At 38.9% G+C, this 21,695-nt stretch overlaps 1 long non-coding RNA gene across 2 annotated transcripts in view; it reads right to left on the reverse strand.

Moving 5' to 3' along the window:
* LOC306641230 overlaps positions 1-20,880 on the reverse strand; it is a 41,408-nt gene extending 20,528 nt beyond the window's left edge. Inside the window, exons 1-3 of one of the 2 annotated variants that reach the window (XR_013758075.1) lie at positions 20,807-20,880; positions 19,596-19,656; positions 7,421-7,487 (exon numbers count right to left, since the gene is read on the reverse strand). This is a non-coding gene — a long non-coding RNA (uncharacterized lncRNA). Of the gene's footprint in view, positions 1-7,420; positions 7,488-11,663; positions 11,729-17,899; positions 18,250-19,595; positions 19,657-20,806 lie in introns of those variants that run through there. The other variant, XR_013758076.1, reaches the window with a different exon arrangement.
* Between the last annotated feature and the right edge of the window lie 815 nt (positions 20,881-21,695).

Here is a 21,695-nt window from a genome sequence, read left to right on the forward strand (position 1 = left end):
GGCCCAGCAGTCCTGTTTGCGCTGTATTGGCTTTTGAGGGAGCAGTCGCAACTGCCTGCATCCTGGTAATTAAGACAGCTAGCTGCACAGATATCACCCTGTTCTCAACAAACCTAGGTAATATGACATGTTTTCCCTCTTAGCTGCCAGAAGATAGAAAGTTAAATGTAGTAAAGAATTATATTAATTCTACCACTTTAAGCATCTAGTAGTATCTTTTCTCTTTGCTTCCTTCAACAACTTTAATCTATTTTTATTCCCAATTGCCCTATTTTTCCTTTATATTTAATTTCAATTATTTCAAGTACGAACTCTAGACATGATGATAATAAATAATAATATAAATAGCTGTATAAATCATATAGTCAAAATTTCCAGTAAACTCAAATATAATATTGATTAATGTTTGAATATTAAAAAACATTGTGTCATTGGGGAAACAATACCCTAAAAAGCACACTTCTCTATGCATTTTTTTTTTTTTTTTTTTTTTTTGCTGTGTATCTTTAAACCACAATGAATGTCCAGAAAGTCAACATGGGAGTCATATCCTAGGCACTGTGACCACTTGAGAACCACATGAGACTCCTAGGTAAGTCAGGGACCCAGAAGGACAACACACCCCAAAATTCTAGCCAAAAAAAGGAGGAAGGCCGGTATAAGTAGATGTACATTTTGGTAACCATTCAGTCAGGGGATGTGTTGGAGACGGAGAGAATGTAACAACTCTAAAGTTTCCCAGACACCATTGAACCAGTGCAGAGTTCAAACTGACCACAAGTGACAATGATCCCTCAGTATCACACACATACTGATAGCACAGGCCTGGGAGTAACAGGGCTCCAATTATTTTTTTACATGAAAAATATGAACATATGACACAGCTTAAAAGGCTGATTAAGGAAGAGCCACAACTTATTTAAATTGAAATAATGATAAAAACCCAGGGGGAAAATACTATGAATATAAAGCAGACCAGTTTGGATGTTTATCCTCTGTCAAAGTGTCATTTACTGAACAATTTACTTTTCTTCTGACACAAAACATAAAATTTGCCTAGAAAATATGAAAGAAAATGAAAGCAGTCTACAGAGTATATAGAGTAGTTTAAAAATTGTCTCCCTGAAAACAAAACCAATGCACATAGCCCATTTTCTTAATTGAATTTTCTTAAAATTCAATCTGATTATTAACTCATACTTAGACAAACATTTTTGAAGCATTGAATTAAATAACTGTAGGAGGAAACAAAGGTGAATAAGACACGTCACTGTCCCCTGTAATCTAAGGTACTTTCATTGCTTCCTGCATATCCAAATTCCTTACCAAGGTTTCCTTCCTTCCTTCTTTCCTTCCTTCCTTCCTTCCTTCCTTCCTTCCTTCCTTCCTTCCTTCCTTCCTTCCTTCCTTCCTTCCTTCCCCTTCCTTCCTTCTTCCTTCCTTCCTTCCCACTGTTATTACTATTGTCTGTTTTCATTATTCCAACCTACCTTTTTAAGTTTTCTCCCACTACTTAAAATATCTCTAATGCTTCAACAAACTAAAGTTTTTTCTCTCAACTTTTGGGCTTCACTTACTTCATCTCCCCAGTGAGAACTGGTCTTCCCAAACAATCTCCACACGCTAAAACTCTACCAATCTTTCTGACTTCAACACAAATCATTCCCTGCCTTACACCTTGACATTTGACCAAAGTCTTTCAGATCATGGATTTGTCACTTCCTGTGTGACTTCAGATAACTTTAGCTTCTGTTATCTCATCTGTAAAACAGAGATAACACTTACGCTAGAAGGTTGTTTTAAATATTAAATGAGATAATTAAATAAATTGTTTACCATGATATGGTAAATTGTAAAGGCCTATAAATATCTGCTACCATTATACCATTTACTCCAGTAACAAAATAAGTGAACATTTTCTTCACAGAAAATCACAGATATTGGTTCTTTTCTAATGTCTTTTGTTAATATTATTTTCCCATTGTGGTTTTTCCTACCACATGACATTTCCAAATTCAAATGTGTTGCATTTGAATTGTACAATACAGTCAGTAAATAAATATTGAGTATTTAAGCACATCTTTCAAAAATTAGTATTTTTGCTTTTATATTGCTAGAAATCTTATAACTGGTTTATCAGGAGCCTGTGTGTCTAGATTTCTACTGCCCAGAAAAGTTCACTTTGTGCTGCCTCTTTAAATCCTCCTATTTATCAACTTCCAGGTCAGATTCACCTATTTCCCATCTAGCCTTTGCTAGACATAATTTCTCACTTCATTTAGGATTCATAGATCTTCAGTCTGAAGTCACTTTATAATAACCTCCTTCACTATGTAGTTAGTTATGCATGCATATTTTTCACATGCCCTAACCCACTATAAACTACTTGTGTCTAGGAAATACTCCTTTGATTTTAGACCATTGCATTTGATAATTTATTCAAACAATAATTCATCCCTTGTTCATCCCCTTACTCTCCCAAGAAACAAGTGTCCTAATGCTTGCAATTGTTGAGCACCGTATCAATAAGTGCAGGGCTAAAAGATAGGAAATCGGGATTTGAGTCTCAGTTTTCCACTTGCTGTTTTGACTCAGTTTTTCTGACATGGTTTCTTCAACTGTAAATGTTTTTGTAAAGATTGAATTCTACATGCAAATACAGAAATATTACAGAATCACCTAGTTGAATCACTACAGATACTAAATCAAGTCAATGTTTTTCTCTTATCTTCACCAACACATTATGTGTTAAAAGAAGGACTCTCAGGAGTCAGTAATACTAAGTTTTAAAGTAAACCTTTTTATTTATTTATTTATTTATTTACTTTGGTGGAGAATCTGAATTGTGTGGCGGGCGAAACCAGGGCCCAGGGTTACGCCACGTGCATCCAAAGATGGAGGACTGGCAGAGAGCAAACGGCTGTTCTGAATATGCATGGAGAAAGGCAGAACGAGTTTACAATTGGCTGTATGATAATCAATTCAGCTGCCTAGCACGTGGACAGATATACTTTAAATGTATGCTGGAGCTCCTGACTGCTTGACCTTTAACAGGATTGGATGGACATATCTGGTTACAATTGCTTATGCATGAGACTGCTTATATATTGAGGGTATTATTTGAATAAACGGGAAGCTGCTTCATGAACTTCTAAAGAGTACGTGTCTTTTGTCCCCCTGGTCGGGCTGAAAGCTGGAGAGTCGCTTGGAGCCGGGGTCTTTTGTAAGAGCTGCGAGCAAGCCGCTTGAAGCAGCCCCTCGGCAAGCAGCAGCAGCTCTCCGCAGAATTGTGAAAAGTGCTGTAGAGAATATCCCTGGATCAGTAAAACCTTTGTAAAAGTAGTCATAGTGCAGGACAGGGGCTAGGGAATGACAAAACTGAAAGCCAATACAGCAAACATCAGCTCCCTAGTTGGAAACTGTTGATTACTATTGCTGCTTTGTAAGGAGAAAAGAGCAAGTTGCATATTTCAACAAACTTGCATTCCTACTAAAATAGAATTTCCTTCCTGTGACATGAGAGCAAGCTGTATTCTCCACAGATCCTAGTGTGAGCCTGCATTTCTGATTTCTGCTGAAGTGTGTGTGTGTGTGTGTGTGTGTGTGTGTGTGTGTCCTTAAGGAACATTGAATTTCCCTCTATTCTTTCTTTTTGCTGTGTCAGCAAGACTAACAAGACCAGATTCATATTCGAAGTCAAACTTTACTTAATTCAGGACCTCCAAACTCAATCTAATCTATCAAATATAGAATACAGCAACAACTTGCTCTCAGTTTTTCCAACCTAGAATTAAAATTACTTTAAACTATCAGCAAGTTCAAAGGTAGCCTCTCTACTGTGGAAATTACATGAAAAATATATAAATTCAGTAGAATTTCTATTTCATGTTTTGGTGATTCAACACTAACAAATGGGAAAACCCCAAAATCTCATTCTGTTGTTGAAGTTCCAAAATCTACTGCTGCCTTTACAGGTCTTAAAATAAGTTTAGAATTAAAAACTTTTTTATAGTAAACTTTTTTGTTTCATTCTCATAGTTTTATAGAGAAATTTTAGATTTAAATAAGTTAAAAGGCAAAATACCTATAAATGATTTCATTTAAAAGTTAGAGTTTAAGGGTTAGCTATAACTCAGCTCAGTAGTAGAGCACTTTCTTAGCATGTGTGAGGCACTCTGAAAAATTAAAAATAAATGTATTATTTCTTCTTACATGGAAAACCAGATGCACAAATCTCTGAATTTGGTCCTTCTTTATCATGTTACACAATTTTACAAATTTAGACAGCTTTCAGACTTAACAAAGTGCCACTCTTCCATGGTGTGTGTATTCAGAACCATTCCATTTGCTTGATATAATTATACTCTCAGAGTTAATGTCTAAATTACTACCTTCCATGGTCCCATTGTTTTAGGAAACAAATCATATGCATAAATCATTTCATATTACCTTTAGCTATACTTAATGCCCTATGTTTGCCTTATAATAGCATCTCTAAAAGGCATGCTTATAGCATGATTCAAGTTTATGAAGGATATATTTATAGTGATTTACCACCTAAGCAAAAAACTAAAATGTCAGAAAATTGGCCAACTATTCTGCTGCTTTAAAAAATTAAGGTGTTTTGATTTTGTGGTTTTTGCATAGAACAGAATGGAACAATATATAGCAATGCTGTTTTGTCACATAAGGATTGCCCTAGTTTCCTTCAGAAAGCAAAATAGACACTAAAATATGCACAAGTCAAATATATACTTATTTATCTCCTGATGTGGTCAAGAGATAATTCTGGAAGTGGGGGGGGGGTAATAGGGATTGAACCCAGGGGCACTGTACTACTGACCATACCACCAGCCCTTTTTATTTTTTATTTTGAGACAGGGTCTCTCTAAGTTGCTTAGGGCCTCATTGAGTTACTGAGGCTTATGATCCTCCTGCCTCAACCTCTGAGCCACTGGGATTACCAGGCATGCACCACCACACACACCTGGCTCAAGAGATAATTTTTTAAATGCAGAATAAAATATATGCAATTAATTATGAAAGATGATTCTCCCCCACCAGGGTTTCTTTTTTTAAAATTTTTTTTGAAAGATGATTCTTAAAGTCACTATAGCTGTCCACAAATTACTGTAAAACACAATGGCATGAAAGAATCATTTTTATGACCATAGTTTCTGAGAGTAAGTAATTCAGACAAGACATTGCATATACAGCTTATCTCTGATCTTGGGTGTCTGACTCAAAGGGAAGGGGCCAGAATCATCTCTAGGCTTGCTTGCTTACATATCTGGCAGTTGATGCTACTTGTTGCAGTCTGTCCATATGAGTCTCTTACAGTATGAGGGATCAGTTCCAAAGAAAATCATCTTAAGAAAGAGCCAAACCAACACCTTTATCATTTTTATGATTTAGTCTTGAAAGTCTCAAGCCCGTGCAGGATGAAGAGAAATCAATTTCTCAGTTTTGGTTCTTAATGGTGGTAGAAAAATTCTGAAAGAGCTTATGAGATTGGAAATATTTATGTGGCCATTATTGGAAAGTCTACCAAGAAGCAAACACCCTTATTAAAGTACAGAACTTTCTTATTCCCCCCAGAAAGTTCTTTCATGCCCATTCTAGTCAATCCATCCCACTGCTTTTCCAGTAAATGACTCTTGGTTTACTGCACCATGATAATTTTGTCTTCTCAAAACATTCATATAAATTTAATAATATAATTTTTAGTCTTTTACATCAACTTCCTTCTCTCAGCATATCTTTCAGCATCTTGTGGATTATTGATGGTATCAGTAGAATTTTTTTTCTCTTCTTAATGCAGAGTAGTATCCCATTGAATGCAGCAATTTTATTCTATTAATTTCCATTCTCCTGCTCATGGACATGTGAGATATTCCCTTTGGGGGAATGTTATGAGTAAAAACACTAAGAATATCCTTTGATGAATGTGCATTTTTATTTCTTCAGAATGAAGATCTAGAAGAATTTGCCAGGCCATAAGGTAGGTATATTACTCACTTTTTGAGAAACTGTAAAATCATTTTCCACAATAGTTGTGTAATTTTACACAGCCATTAGCAATGTATCCTTACTCATATTTGCTGTTGTCCACTTTTATATTATTATTTTAATTTCAGCCATTCTAGTATATGTGTAGTTCTAACTTCTTGTGGTTTTAATTTGGATTCTATTAATTCTATTAATTTGGATTTAATTTGGATTCTATTAGTTCTATTAATTAGTAATGATATTAGGCATTTTCTTTTACTTATTGAACATTCATATTTCTTCTTTTGTAAAATGCCTCTTCCAATGTATGCGCATATTTGTTTGCCTTTTTGTTATCACATTTTTTTTGTTCTGTTAGTAAAGGTTTGTTTGTTATTTGGTCAGATATATGTCTTGAGAATATTTTCTTCTACTTAATGACTTGCCTTTTATTTATCTTAAGGATTGCTTTTGATGAGCAGTTTTTAATTTGATATAGTCCAGTTTTTCAGATTTTCTTCTTTTATTGATTACTTTTTGTACCCTACCCAATATTTGCCAACATTAAATCATGAAAATATTATTTTATATTTTCTTCTATAACCTTTATAGTATTTCTGCTTTTATATTTTGGCCTGTAATTTGTGTTAAATACATTTTGTTTATATTAGTGATATCCCATCATTCCTGCTCTCAGATTGGGATTTACATCACTGGTTTCCCTGAAAAGCCTTCAAACTGAGGCTGAATTACATCAGCTTGCAGACAGCAGATTGTGGGAATCCCCAGCCTCTGTAATATGTCATTTTAACCATTTTTATGTGTACCTCTCAATGAAATGAAATACATTCACAATGTTGTATAACCATTACCACCATTTATTAAATTATTTAAATGACAATTTTATAATGAAAATACTAAAATGTTTTCCAATTATTTTAGTAAGTGTATTTCTTGACCTTTCCCAATAATAATTGTACCAGAAACTTAAAAAGAAACATTTTCTCATGATCAAGAAGTTAATCTTAAATGATCAATTATTAGATTAGGTAAATGGTAAATTAATTTAAGTAGATGATTTTAGATATTAGATATTGTGTATATACATATATATACATGTATTTATATGTATATATGTGCTTGTGTGTAGTTAGATATTTATAAAAATTAAAAAATTTTTAAGTTTAGAATGAATATATTTTAGAATATATACTTGTTTCTTTTACAAATATCCCAGTGAAGTTGATATAAATAAGAAGATTGATCAATGGATATTAAGTTTTCTATATATATATATATATATATATATATATATATATATATATATATATGTAGGTGGGTGTATGTTTTAGTCTGTGTGTTTAGATTTTTACTGCTGTGACCAAAAGACCTAAAAACAATATTGGAGAAGTAAAGTTTACTTGGGGCTCACCATTTCAGAGGTCTCAGACCATACATGGCCAACTCCATTCCTCAGGGACTGTATTAGTCAGGGTTCTCTAGAGGAACAGAATCAACAAGAATATGATTATAAAAAGGGAATTTATTAGATTAGCTTACACAACCAGAAGCTGGATAGTCCACAATGGCCATCTACAGGCTGGAGACCTTGAAGAGCTAGTAGCTGCACAGTCCAAGAACAAGCCTCAGAACAAGAGGGATCAACAGTGCTATCCTAGTCCAAGACCAAGGCATCTGGAAACTCCCTCTAGAATCACTGGCAGAGTCTGCTTTGGAAAAGTAAAGAAGCAAAAGTCTGATCTCCTCAGGTCACAACAATAATCAAGAACCTGTTCAAGAAGAGTTGAGCTTGCATCTGTATCTACTTCCTTGTTCTTCCAACTTTTATTCCATCCAATCCACTATCCTCTTGGGCAGTGCTGCCCATGCTTACAGAGGGTCTCCATTTCAGTTCACTATCCCACATTCCAATCATTCCTAGACCTTCCCTCAATGACATACCAGAAGCCTCTTAATCATCAGCATTTATTAATCCAATCAAGTTGACAATTCAAATTAACCATTACAGAGGCCAACATAAGCAGGATATCATGGCATAAGAGTTTGGTAGAAGAAAGCAGCTGGGAGCATGGCACCAGGAAGCAGAGAGAGAGACCTCTGCTCAACAAGGACAGAATATAAGCCCCAAAGGCATGCCCCCAATGACTAACCTCCCCCAGCCATACCCTACCTGCCCACAGTTACCACCCACTCATTAAACCTTATAAGAGGATTAATGCATTGATTATGTCAAGTCTCTCATAACCCAATCATTTCACCTTTATGCTTTCTTGCATTGTCTCACATATGTGCTTTTGGGGGACACCTCATGTGTAAACCATAACAATATGTAAAATTTTATATATCTTTTATACATCTTATTTAAATATCTTTTGACATAACAGAACATTGGTCAGAACTTGTTTCTGGCTTTAATGCTCAGTATGGTGGACCATTTACCCTATTTTATAGCTGAATATACTAATATCCTCATGATAAATGCCCTAACTACAGTTCTTTTCCTAGAAGGACTTTATAATCCATCAATTCCTGGAACTTTCACTTTTAATTTTATTGCTAAAGCCCTTAACTATCCCATTCTTTTGGTTTCAAAGATCTTATCCACAATTACAATATGATCAACTCATGCACATATTATGAAAAGGTTTTTCATCTCTAATACTAGCTTTATGCCTATGATACATGTCCACACTGAGTTTCTCATCAAACATTGTGTGTGTGTTTGTGTGATCCATCAGCACTAACTCAACTGGTCAAAATAAATGCTCATTTTTCTACTCTTATTCTTTATAAAAATCTCTGGGTTTTGAATTGTCTTATCTCAAATAGTTCAAAATCATTTTAAAAAGTACATTTCACAGTTAATATTATAAAATTTATTAAGAAATATTTTAGAATAAATACTTGCTTCTCTTACAAACATCCCATTGAAATTGAAATTGATCAGATAGTCAGATAGGAGAAGTACATTTTGGTTTTCTATTGCACAATAGGTGACTGCAAATAATGACAATGTACTCAATGCTTCACAAAGCTGTAAGAAAGTATTTTAAATGCTTTTTCCCATAAAAATGATAAATATTTGAATATTTGAGGAGATTGATGTTTACCCTTATTTAAACATCACATAGTGTATGCACGTATGAAAACATCATAAGGTACTGCATTTTAATCCACCTTCCATTCTTTAGTATCTCCCTCTGGAGAAATTTTAACACTTGGAATAATTTCACCTGATATTTTTAGTCATATTTCTCTTCCATTCTAGCACTCTTTCTGTCCATTTTCTGGCCTTTATTTACACAAAATTATTATTTTCCTCTCAAATGATCCAATACATCTGTTAAGGACCTACATACTGCAAAAGGCCCATCACATTTTTCTTGAAACTCTCAATTTTCTTCATTTGGTGCCCAGCCTAGGCTACAATGGTTCTTTGCTTTTCTCCTATGTTAAGCTCCCTATTTCTTGGATCCTTCATTTTCCTTGAATATTACCTTTCCTTAAATATTCCCTTAAATATTCCACCAAAGGACAAGAAATCTTGTGTTTTTTTTATTTTTAAGTGTTTGCATTTTGAATGTATATCTCTAATCAGTCTTCATCATTGACTTTTTTTTCTAGAAAGAGCTGTGAATTGGAAATAATTTTTCCTCAGAATTTTAAAGTACTTGAGTCTGTTTTCTAGCTCTGCATGTTGGAGTTGAAAAAAGTCTAATGAATATCATTCTGATTCTAATTCTTCTGTGCATGAATTTTTTTTCCTCTAAATTTGTCTAGGACCTATCTCTTACAGTAAGACACTATGATACAGACATTTTTACATTTGCAGTATCCTGGGGAAACATTTCATGGCATTCACTTTTGGGAATTATGCAATTCATTCTTGGATGAATTTTTGCTATCTAATTTTTTTCTTTCAGAAATGTCTGTCAATTTAATTCTGGGTCTCAAGTCTAGTTTCTAATTGTGTAACCCATTCCAAACTGTTTGCATCTTTCTATTATTTTTCTTCTTCTCTATATTTTCAATTTTATCTTCAAATCTTACTCTTTAAAACTCTTATTTTGAAATGTTGCTAATTCATATTTTTTCTTCTAGGAACATTTATTTTTTAATATTTTTATTCTTTTTGTTGTGGTGGTGGTGTTCAAGATATACAAATGGACAACAGGTACCATAGATGAAAACAAGGTATAATATCACTAATGACCAAGGGAAATATAAATCAAAATGACAATGAAATACCTCACACCTGTTAGGATGACTCTTATTAAAAATAAAAAGAAAATATTTATTGGTAAGGAGATGAAAACACTGGAACCATTATGCACGGTTGGTGGAAATGTAAAATGGAATAGCTACTATGAAAAACAATATGACAGTCTTCAAAAAATTCAGGGGCAAAGTGCCTGCCTGGCATGCATGAGAACCTGGGGTCAATCCCCAGAACCACATAAAAAAAGGTTAAAATGAAATAGAAATCCTATATGATCTAACAGTAGTTTTTTGTTTTATTTAGTTTTAGGGCTTCATCTATAATTTATTTCCTTCCTCATTTCTTCCTTCCTTTCTTTCATTTTTTCATAATTTGTTTGGGTTTTACTCCTTTCAGTTTGAGACTTCCCTTGAATGTCCAGTGATTGATTGGACTGTCATTTTATTTGACACACTAACAACTGCTTAGAAGATATAAGTATGAGAGTGGAAATTATTACACAGAATAAGTAATACAGGGTAAACGAGCAGGTCTCTGGCCTTCTTTTAACTGAAGAGGACTCCAGATAGCTATGTTGATATTTTAATTATTCATTGTTTGTTTGTTTAACCATTCAGCTTCTCCAAATTAGAACTTCCTAGGTTTCTGTTTGTGGAGAGACAGATTTTTTGTCTGGGTTGGAAAGGAAACTCCTTTTTCTTTTGCTCCCTATTTTTATTCCACATGGTATCTCTACTGTCTGTTGTATCTAGATCCACAAAATCTGGAGCCTATTTAGTTTGTTTCTGTGGAAAACAAGACTGTGGTCTCCAATAGGAGTAAGGGCGAAGGTCTATGTCTGCCAGGGCAGCATAGAAGAAAGGACGTATTCAAAAGTGGATTTCTGTCCATATCTACTTTACAGCTGCCTCCTCAGGGGTCTGTGCAGCTAAGTGTTGACTCCCTTGGAGATTATCCAGAGCAAATTGACCCAACCTTATCAGTACTATGACCTCCACAAGTTTCAAACTATAATTTCTACAATTTCTTCTAGTTTGCTAAGTCATACATCACTCCCTAAACTTTAAACTAGTGTAAATGTTTCCTAAACTAGCGTAAATGTTTTTGCCTGCTAAGATCTCACCATTCTCTGTAAAGTGTATTAACCATGGTTAATACGCTTTTTATGAAAAATTCCTTTACTGTCATTATATTGGAGTTTTAATAGGAAGAGATAAACATATATTCTCATTATCCAATGTTTTAACCAGGACGCTTTGTTTGAAGTGACTTAAGATTTAGCAATATAATAATGTCAGTTTTTAATTTTATTCATTTCATTTTATCTATTTATATATTTTGTGGTGCTGGGGATTGAACCCAGGGGCTCTTGCATGCTAAGCAAATACTCTACCACTGAACCACACCCTCGATGCTGATGATGTTAATTACCTACCTCTCAAGAACAAAATGGAGAACTTTGTCTGGGTAGATTGGTATGGTAGCAAATGAAGGTGAACCCTAAAGGAGAGAAGAAATATGTATAAACTGAGTTCTGTGCTCATGAATGTTAAGTATAACATATTTTCTTTACATAAATTCAGAGTATTAGAATGTGTGTTCTCTTTTCAGTTATTTTAGATGCTAAATGTTATTACCTCAGCTATCTAGATTTTTAATAGATATAGGTAGATAGATAGATAGATAGATAGATAGACAGATAGATGATAGAGGAAGAAAGAGATCTACCCACTGCTGCTGAGTCTTTAAATATGGCAAAGCAACTCTAAAAGAATATAAATAAGAATGCAGACAGGTAAAGAAATTCTTGTCACTGCTGTCAGTTTCTTACTGGTAAAGGATAAGTATAGCCTAAAAATTAAATTGTTAGGAAACTCACTCTTCTCCATCAGTTGAACTGAACAGGGTTGGTGGTCACAAAATAGAAATACTACCTGGTAGTAGATGAACTTAGAACTGTAAGTTCCCATAGTGGATTGTGTAGCAGTTTCATTCCAAACCCACGACACAGAGAACACTGGATGTATAATTATACATGCCTTTGGCTCCTTTCTACTTGTGTTTTTTTCATGGCTTGAGATGGTTTACGAGTTAGAATGCCTTTAGTCTTTTATTTACTTACAATGTTCACAATTGGCAGAGTTTTTAGATTTAAAGTGATAGAAGAAACAACTATAGAACAAACCCTACATTATCTGAGCTGCTGAACATCCTTTTGTTAGGAAATGAAGAGTTCTATTCTACCCACCAAAACAGATATTAGAAAAATTATTTGTATTACATCATTCTCACATCCTTCAGTAAGGATGCACAATTAGGAATCAAACCCACTGATGCTCTTTTTACAAAAGCAATGTTCATCCAAAGATCAGATATTTTGATACTAGTAATATTTAAAGTCAATTTTAAAAAGAACGCAATAAATACATAGTGTAAAACAGATTCAGGAGTAAATAAACTTCTCAGATACATTTCTATAATAACTAGGCCTTCATCTCAGGACAATGTAACCAACAGTGCGGAAAACTCAAAGTTATCTACAAACCATGGAGAACAGAAAAAATGAAATTACACTCCAAGACTATTGTCTTAGAGCTTGCAGAAAGGTAAAAACTCAAGTTTATTTTTTAAATCATCGTTTGTTTGGTTTCTTATTTATTTTCAACTCATATAAACAGACTACTCAAGTTTGGCTTTCACATTGAAGCGTGTTATCAAAAGGCTGTCCTGAAGCACTAATTTTTCTCATATCAGATCAGTTGACACTTTACAAACCTGATTTTCATATAAATTCTCTAATGCACCTTATGGTCAAATGGCCAAATGAAGAAAGAAGGGAAATTTTTCTCTAAGCATGTTGGACAAGCTGATCGAAAGTCCTTATAATCCAAGAACTATGACCTTGCAGTTAAAGAAGAAACCTTCCTTGCCTGAAAAAAAAAAAAAATTCCTCAGGTAGTTATAAAATTCAGGCTTACATGATTTTTTTTGTTTTGTTTTGCTCTTGTAGGTTTCTCTTGAAAATCAAAATCATATATGCAAGTAAAAATACACAAAAATATGAAAACTCTGACCTAGTGCTCATACCTTCTGCTCCAAAATACTTTAGAGCATGAATTCCATTAAACATGAATCAGATTCCTGTGGGAAAATATCAAGAATACATAAGTAAAATTTTCAAATAAAAAATAATTTAAAATTATATAAATGTATAAATATTTAAAAGCCATTAACACCTAAATTTTACCTTCTGGGAAATAAATGGGAAGTATATGAAAATGATTTTATTTTATCCAAATTAGTTTCCAGAAACCCTGTGATGGGTTTTTTAAGAAACTTACATATTATTCTCTATTCAAGCTGGCAAATGAATTAGACTTTTGTGAGAGAACAAAATGTTCACAGGATTCACTCCCAAGTATTATTCCTTAACTATGAAACAATCATATTAAAAGGATAGCGAGAGTGTTGTGCACAACTATGTTTTAACACATTAGACAACCTGAATGTAGGGGGTAAAATTCTAGAAGAACACAGACTCACAAAGTTGTCTCATGAAGAAATAGAAAACCTGAATGAACACTTTACAGATAAGGACATTGACAGTAATTAAAAGCCATTCTACAGGGAGAGGAGAGTTGAGTGGTAGAGTGTGTGCTTAGAAGGCAGGGGGCCCTGAGTTCAACTCCCAACACTGAGAAAAACCAATCTTTCCACAAGAAAATTCCAGGTCCAGATGGCCTTGCTGGTGAATTCCACCAAACAGGTAGAGAAAAATTAATAACAACCATCCACCAATTCTTCTAGACTGAGGGGGATTTATTCCAGGAAAGTAAGATTGATTGACACCTGAAAATCAACTAATGCACTATACCATGTTAACAGAATAAGAGACAGCCAGGTGATGTTTTCACAAGATGCAGGAAAAATTGAAAACCAAACCAAATCAAAAAACCCCCAATACCCTTTCATGATTAAAAAAATAAAAAAAGAATTTCTTCAATCTGATGCAAGGACTCCATGAAAAAGCCACAGGTAACATTATACTTACTTGTGAAAACTGAATATTTTCTCCATAAAATCAGGGGGAAAAATAAGAACCTCTGTCTGCCCCACTCCCACTTTTACTGGATATTTCACTGGCGGTTTCATTTCATTCAACATTTATAGTCAGGCAAGTTAGGATAAATAAGTTAAAGTCATTAAGACTGAGAAGGAAGTGTGGAACTATTTGCAAACAATGTGATCTTGTTTATAGAAAATCCTGTCAATAAAAATTTTCTAGAGCTAATAGACAAATTCAGCAAAATTACATATAAAAAATCAATATACAAAAATCAACAGCATTTCTATACACTAGTAATGCACAGTCCAAAAAGAATAAAGTAAACAATTTCGTGCAAAGTGTAGTAAAAACAAAAAAGCACCTAGAAATAAATTTAATAAAAGAAGCACAAGATTGATACATGGAAAATTATAAAACACACTGAAAGAAATTAAAGATCTAAATAAAGGCAAAGCTATCCCATGTTCATTGCTCAGCAAATTTAATATTTTTAAGATAGCAATACTCCCTAAATTTACCTACAGATTTAATGCAATTCCCATCCAAATTCCAGAAATTGACAAATTGATTCTAAAACTTTTTATGAACACAAAAAAGATTCAAAATAGTCAAAACAAACGTTAAAAAGAACAAAAAAGTAGAAAATTCACACTTCTCAATTTCGAAACTCACTACAGATTTACATGAGTCAAGACAGTGTAGTCCTGGTCTGAGGATTAAACAGAAATTAATGGCATAGAATTGAGAATCCAGAAACAGACCCATGTGTATCTTGTAAATTAGTTTTCAATGAAAGTGTCAGACCCTCAACAGTGGACAAAAAAATCTTTTCAACAAATGGTTCTGGGACAACTGAATAGCCACATGCAAAAGGATGAATTGTGTCCCTATCCCAAATAGCAAACTAAAATTTACTCAAAATGAATCAGAGAGCTAAATGTAATCACTAAAACCATAAAACTTTTAGAAGAAAATCAGAGGGGACGAGTGCAAGGATTTCGGGGCTGATCAAAGCAGCAGCTCTGCTGAGCTCCAATGAGAGGGCATGAGAGGCCATGAGGGGCAAAGTCATCTTCAGGTGCAGCTTGAACAGACAGGTAGGAGGAAGGCCTTCAGCTCCTGGTGCTGTTTGAGGCTCGGAGGGTCACCGTGCAGCTGTGGAGGAGAGCCAGGGAACTTCCAGGGGACTGGACTGGACAGGAGGCTTGGCATCTAGGTGATGCTGTGCAGCAGCACAGGGGTCTCAGCTCAAAGGGCAGCTGCAGTTTCTGGTCTTTTAACACTGGGGCTTATGTTATCTGTGGCTATAGGTGCTGCATGTTTCACAGGGTAAGCAGAGAAGGCTCGGAGGGGTGAAAACTTGTTTATTTGGACTATGCTCAAAACAACTGAATACATAAAAACTTAAATTTGGTGTTGCCAGCCTTTGGGCTAATAGGTCTCAGCCTGCTATGAAGAAGCAAACAACTTAGAGGCCAATATACAAGGAATCTCTTTGGTTTATTTATATTTTAAAAATAGAAATAGCCAGGAGGGTGGCACACACCTGTAATCCAGTGACTTGAGAGGCTGAGGCTGGAGGATGGAAAGTTTAAAGCCAGCCTCAGCAACTTAGTGAGGCCCTGTCTCAAAATGGAAAAATAAACAACTGCCAGGAGGTGTGACTCTGTGGTTAAGTGCTGCTGTGTTCAGTCCCTGGGGGGGGAAGAAGGAAGGAAGGAAGGGAGGGAAGGAGGGAGGGAGGAAAAAACAGCCCATGAGCTAAAAGAAAATATTTACAAATTGGATAGCTGTAAGAACCTTATATCAAGAATATATTTTAAACTTTAAAACTCAATAATAAGAAGACAAATAAACCTAATGCTTAAATGGCCAAGGGATTTAAGTAGACATTGCTACAAGGAAGACCTACGAGTGGTCACTAACACACATGGGCAGAAGCTCCATGTCGAGCAGGAGCCTCTCCGAGATTCCTGGTCTGGGGGAGCTCTCCAGACCCTGTCCTTCGGGTTTTCATGGAGACGTCACTGTGCAAGCATGACTGTAGTCGGGACAGCCATGTCAAACTTGAAGGAACAGAGGGGTCCTCTCTCCTGCTGGACGTTGTGGGGGAAGCGAGCTCGCCTAGAGTCCTTGAGCCTGTCTGTGCAGCACGTCTCTCCTCCCAGGGGGGCGGGCAGGACCCCTCTGAAACAGGGTTTTCTGATCCACTGGGACAAGGCAAGTCAGAATTTGGGGGGCCGAGTCCAAGTCAGGGGAAGATAAGGATCTTCACGACCTCGCTCGGGGAAGAGAACTATTCTGGAGGCCTGAGGGGGAGTCAAGAGCCGACAGAGGGCAAGACCCAAGCCTATGTGTTTTGATATCTGGACTCTTGTCACTTCCTCGGCCCATTTTCTACTGTGTTCTTCCTCTAAGGGCACAAGGCCTCCTTTCACTTCCTCAAAGTGCAGCCCTAGATATGGACGATCCTTCTGTGGTCCCTTCTTCACCGAATCATTGCTCCTTCTCTGGTCTGCAGCCCCCGCGTCTCTGCTGGAAGGTCTCCCCGCCGGCCCTGGAGAGGTCGAGTCCCACCGCAGCTATGGCACACACTCGTGGCGCCATGTCCTCAGTGTGACTTAGCAAACTCGGCATTTTATTCTTAATTATGAGTTTGATTCATGTCCCTGTCCCCTAGAAAGCTATCAGCCTCAGGAGAGGAGACACCACTTCTATGTGAGCTTGTTTTGCACCCACAGCCCACACACTTGAGGCTTTCAATAAATGTTTGCTGAGAGAGGAAGTAAACATTGCCCTGAACCACCTGCAGCCGTGACCCTTCAAGGAAGTAGGAGTTTTGAGTGCACCCTTGTTAATTTAAATGAGCTTCAGGTTCACTGGAGAACTGGAGCCCAGCAAAAGGTGGCATTGATACTTTATTGACATTTGAAAATAACAGGCACAATGGAAAGTGCCCCCGATTGAAGAGTGGACAGTGATCTAAAGGTTGCTTTGTACTGCTGTTCTCCCCCACAGAAACACAGTGCCTTCTGACCCAGCCCACAAAATCCCACCTACCCCACAGAGTAGTCAAGTTCTTACTGATGGGTACTTGAAGACTGACTGCACTTTAGGACCAGGCATCCACTGAACCTCAGTCCAGAGCGCCCCTCAAGTCCAGACTTTTGAGTCCCTGGGCCCTTTTAATCCCCTATCCTGAAGCATCTCTCTTGGTCTTAAAGCTTTCTATGCCCTGGGCAAAGCAGTAAGAAATGTGCCAGGAGAAGGCAACTCGGAAAACCAGGAAGACCTGCCAGCAACCAGAGGAAACTATGGATGGCTACAAGAAGGAGCAGGGGTGGGCAAAGGGGACAAGGGCCCAAGAGAGCAGGCTGCAGAGATGGAAGGCCAAGGGCAGGCAAGCTGCGGCCCAGCAGGCTCCACAGCCAGGGAACTGGGTGAGCTGTAGATCAAAGATGCTCAAGGACTGTTCGTTCAAAAACTGCCTTAACTTCAGACCCCTTCATCTCCCACCAAGCTCTCAATTCTTGCACCTAATCACTGAAGCGGTGGCAAACTACTACAAAAGATCCTAAATCCAGTGGGAAAGTTTTAGATCATACCTCTGTTCCATTCCCGATGAAAAGTGCCCAAAACACAAAGCAAGTCCCAGGGAAAGTGGCAACCATGGGGCTGAAGCCTCTCAGATGATGCTTGCCACTACTGACCCGGAGGTGGCTGGAGATTTCAATTTGGGAACAAATCTGATGGGATTTTCTTGTGGCCAGAAAGCCTTTCCAAGAGCAATTGCAGAAGTGCAGCAGTCAAGAGCACAACAAAGGGATCCACTTGGGTGGCTGGAACCCCTCAGCAGGGATCAGCAGGGAGTATTGTTATCTTCACGGATCTGCCAATCTTCCTACCCTGCTCCCAGCTCCACCCATCAGTGCCTGGCAAGTAGATCAATTGGATGGTGAACTTTATTTATTTTTTATTTTTTTATTTTATTGTAAACAAATGGGATACATGTTGTTTCTCTGTACATGGTGTAAAGGCATACCATTTGTGTAATCACAAATTTACATAGAGTAATGTTGTTTGATTCATTCTGTTATTTTTTTCCTTCCCCCCACCCCTCCCACCCCTCTTTTCCCTCTATACAGTGCTTCCTTCCTCCATACTTGCCCCCCTCCCTAACCCTAACTCTAACCCTAACACTAACCCTTCCCTCCCCCCATTATGTGTCATCATCCACTTATTAGCGATATCATTCGTCCTTTGGCTTTTTGAGATTGGCTTATCTCACTTAGCATGATATTCTCCAATTTCATCCATTTGCCTGCAAATGCCATAATTTTATCATTCTTTATGGCTGAGTAATATTCCATTGTATATATATACCACAGTTTCTTTATCCACTCATCATTTGAAGGGCATCTAGGTTGGTTCCACAGTCTGGATGGTGAACTTTAGATAAACTCTTAATTCCTTGCCAACGTTCCAGCCAGGAAGTGAGTGTGTGTGCGGGCGAGCACCAGACGCATAAACCTGGTCTAAGAGAAGACTGCATTAGGGAGGACTTGATCCAACCCCCCCACCCCCCCCACACACACACCACGCACTCTTCTGAAAGTCCAGCGGGTCATAACCACACTTTTTAAATGCAGGAATCCTAAGTGCTTCATTTTAAGGGTTCCGGGTTCGGCCATGCAGCTGAGTTCTGCCCTTGGTTTCCCTGACCCCTACACTCCTCTGACTGGGGGTTTTCCTAGCTGCCAGGGCTCAGGCTGGTGGGAGCTTAGAGTTCAAGTCTGGTTCTCCTGAGAAGTCTGCAGGAAAACAAAACAAAACAAAACAAAACAAAAAAACACAAACAAACAAAAAAACTGTCATTCTATGGAGACACCCTGGCTACTTTCACTCATGATCAATTCCAAAGTGTTAGAAATCATAGCACTTTATATATATGAACTCCTTTCAATCACTGATAGGGTTCCTGAGTGAGTGAAGGGCTGTTTCCAGATTATAAACTACAAAAACCTGTAGAAAGCCATAACTCATCCACTTACAGTCAACATTCCTTTCTATTTACTTAAATGCTATCTGCTTAACGATGCTAAGTGACAGAAACCTGGAAAAGAGGCTTTGTGAAACAAGGTCAGTGTCATAAAAAAATAGAGAAACGATGTTTTATTTAATGATATTGAATAACTGTTACCATGCTACAAGATAATTGAAGATAAATGAGGGAGATTAACCACGTCAAAGAAATCTCAGCTCTTCTCCTGACAAATGACCCAATTGGGGAATGTTCCTTACTTGCTCTACACCTCAGTTTTCCAAGAAATGGGAGATAAAGCCAGAGCCACAGTAGGTGTTCCTAAGGGAAACAAATCAAATAATGTAGTAGAGTGCTTAGCCCAATCACTACCATCCAACAGACATCAGGGCTATTACTATTATGAATGTAATTAGTACTAGTTTTACATAAATAAATTGAGTATTTTCAAAATCATAGGGAAGCAAGGAATTGATCAAGGACCTCCTTTTCTCAGGTCCTTTAAATTCTGCCTCTCCCTCTTTAGAGATCCTTTATGGGCAAAACTGTGAGACTGGATTTTGAAGTTTACCCAGAGCAACTCCTCAGGAGATAACAAAAAAGAGACAAAATCTTCAAGGATCAGATTAATACTTGCAACTCAAGAATTGGCACAAGCTGGGGGCGCGGGCGCGCGCGGGCGGCGGGAGCAACCCGCCCGCAGGAGCAGCCGCGCGGGAGGAGCGCCAGCCCTCGGCTCGCGCGCCCAACGGACCAGGCTGGGGACGGGAGGTAACTGTTGCAGCCAGCCGGAGCTGGGAGGCGACACCGAGTCTCTAGTCCCGAAAGGTGCCCCGGGGAAAAGGAGGAGGCGGCCGCAGCGGTCCCGGGGAGAAGTCCCTGCCGTGCCTCTGCTCAGCCAGCATGTCCCGGACTCCGCCGCTCCTGAGCCCGCGCGGCGGGGACCCCGGGCGGCGGCGGTGGGTGCAGCCCTGACGCGCTGCGAGACTGGGGGCTCCCGGGGGTTGGGGAGCGCGAGCAGCCGCTGCAGTCCCAGTGGGGCGCGCTGAGCCCCGCTGCCACCCGCGGCCGGGGCCACGAGGACGGACGAGCGAGACGCCAAGGCCATGAGGTACCCGCCGCCGCCGGGCGGGACGGGATCGCCCCTGGAGCCTGAGGAACGGCTACGTGAAGAGCTGCAAGAGCCCGCTGCCGCAGGACCCTCCGCGCGGCCGCTTCTTCCACCTCTGCCGCTTGTGCAACGTGGAGCCACCGCCGCCGCCGGCCTCCCCCCGGCAGCCGCGGCGCGGTTCCCCCTTCTCCCCGGCGCGCCTCTCGCTGGCGGCCCTGGCCGCCTTTGTCCTCGCCCTGCTGCTCGGCGCGGGGCCCGGGAGCTGGGCTGCCGGGGCGCCCGGCTGCGGACACTGCTGAGCGTGTGCTCGCACGGCCTCAGCCCCCTCTTCAGCATCGCCTGCGCCTTCTTCTTCCTCACCTGCTTCCTGACGCGGACCAAGCGGGGCCCCGGCCCTGGCCGGAGCGGCGGCGCCTGCTGCTACCTGGGGGACTTCTTAGTGCGGCAGTGGTGGTCTTGGCCTGGGGGCCCCGGGACGAGGCGGCGGCGGGCAGGTGGTGTTGCTGCGGCTCGGGCACGCATCCTGGTGCTGCTCTTCGCCAGCTTGGTCTGGTGGGGCTCCTTCGCCAGTCTCGGGGCGCTGCCCTCCGCCCTCAGGCCGCTGCTCTCCTGCCTGGTCGGGGCCGCCGGATGTCTGCTGTCTCTGGGGTTGGATCACTTCTTTCACATCAGGGACTCTTCTCACTGTCGCCGGTTGTCCAGCACCATGGAAGAAAAAGTGCCTGTGACCAGACCCTGGAGGAGGTCCAGCTGCGCGTCGCTAGCAGAAACGGCAGCCGGTCACTATGGCAGTGGCAAAATGTTCAGGAGACCTTCGTTGCCTTGTATTTCGAGAGAACAGGGGAAACATGAGTGTATTCAAGAAACTCGAGATTTGAATTTGCAGTGTTTTTCATATATCTTTCAACCATGGAATCTTCAGAATATCAAAGAGTTGCATGTTTTCAAGCTTAGAGAAAAATGGACACTTGAATCCTAGCAACTGAAAGCAAATAGACATACATCAGTATTTGTGCATAAGTACTGACACTTATGTCAGCAGTTTGTCCTGTTTGCCCGGGAACTCTTGTTTAGTAGTGTGTTTACAATGAGGTCTTTCAGTGGAGCAGGGCTACATGACTGAAGATGTACTCTGATTGTCTGAGTACATTCTGTATACAAACCTTAGCATATTTGTTGCTGCTTGTTATTGACGTTTACTCTTCTTTATTGTGTTTATTTTCTTTTTCAAAAATGTTTTGTTTCTCTT

Source organism: Sciurus vulgaris (genome assembly GCF_902686455.1).
Source record: "Sciurus vulgaris genome assembly, chromosome: 12".
In the NCBI taxonomy this organism is placed as follows: Eukaryota; Metazoa; Chordata; class Mammalia; order Rodentia; family Sciuridae; genus Sciurus; species Sciurus vulgaris.